The sequence below is a fragment of the Lynx rufus genome, unplaced genomic scaffold (genome assembly GCF_022079265.1).
Source record: "Lynx rufus isolate CCGP_SWC_20201006 ecotype Redwood Valley unplaced genomic scaffold, mLynRuf1.p SCAF_5, whole genome shotgun sequence".
NCBI lineage: Eukaryota > Metazoa > Chordata > Mammalia > Carnivora > Felidae > Lynx > Lynx rufus.
Genome location: NW_025814867.1, coordinates 45,509,617 through 45,510,924, shown reverse-complemented (window position 1 = coordinate 45,510,924; position 1,308 = coordinate 45,509,617). Strand labels below are relative to the sequence as shown.

Sequence of the window (1,308 nt, the reverse complement as noted above, 5' to 3'; positions counted from 1 at the left end):
TGCAATCCCTATCAAAATGCCAACAGCATTTTTCACAGAACTAGAACAAATAGTCCTAAAATTTGTATGGAACCACAAAAGACCCTAAATAGTGAAAGCAATCTTGAAAAAGAAAAACAAAGCTGGAGGTATCACACAATTCCAGATTTCATGTGATATTACAGAGCAGTTATAATTAAAACAGTACGGTACTGGCACAAAAATAGACACATAGAAAAATGAAACACAATAGAAAACCCAGAAATAAACCCACAATTATATGGTCAATTCATCTTCAAGAAAGGACGCAAGAATATGCAATGGGAAAAAGACGTCTCTTCAAAAAACAGTGTTGGGAAAACTGGACAGCTACATGCAAAAGAATGAGATTGGGCCAATTTCTTACACCATACACAAAAATAAACTCAAAATGGATTAAAGACCTAAATGTCATACCTGAAACCATAAAAATCCTAGAAAAGAACACAGGCAGTACTTTTCTCTGACATAGGCCACTGCAACATTTCTAGATATGTCTAGAGGTAAGGCAACAATAAACTATTGGGACTACATCAAAATAAAAAGCTTCTGCAATACTTACCTGGCAGGGGAGATACCATGATCACGAAGGTGGTTTTCCCAGGGTGAGGCTTATCCATTGCACTCCGGATGTGCTGACCCCTGCGATTTCCCCAAATGTGGGAAACTTGACTGCATAATTTGTGGTAGTGGGGGACTGCGTTCGCGCTTTCCCCTGGCCAAAAAAAAAAGAAAAAAAAAAGCTTCTGCACAGGGAAGGACACCATCAACAAACTATAAGGCAACTTACTGAATGGGAGAAGATATTTGCCAATGACATATCCAATAAAGGGTTAGTAACCAAAATATTTGAAGAACTTACAAAACTCAATACCCCAAAACCAAATAATCCAACTTAAAAATGGGCAGAAGACATGAAAAGACATTTCTCTGAAGAAGACATCTATATGGCCAACAGACACATGAAAAGATGCTCAACATCACTCATTCTCAGGGATATGCAAATTAAAAATACAATGAGATATCACCTCACACCTGTCAGAATGGCTAAAATCAAAAACAGGAAACAAGTGTTTGTTGACAAGGATGTGGAGAAAAAGAAACCCTTTTGCACTGTTGGTGGGAATGCAAACTGGTGCAGCCACTCTGGGAAACAGTATGGAGTTTCCTCAGAAAGTTAAAAATAGAACTACCCTATGATCCAGGAATCACACTACTGGGTATTTACCCCCAAAATACAAAAACTCTAATTCAAAGGGATACATGCTCCCATATGTTTATAGTGGCAGC

General features: G+C 38.1%; 1 non-coding gene across 1 annotated transcript; it reads left to right on the top strand.

Annotated features, from left to right (window-relative positions):
* The first annotated feature begins 572 nt into the window (after window positions 1-572).
* On the top strand, window positions 573-736 carry LOC124527450 (U1 spliceosomal RNA). Its single transcript, XR_006965899.1, has one exon. It is a non-coding gene; the product is annotated as a U1 spliceosomal RNA (small nuclear RNA).
* Window positions 737-1,308: the final 572 nt, after the last annotated feature.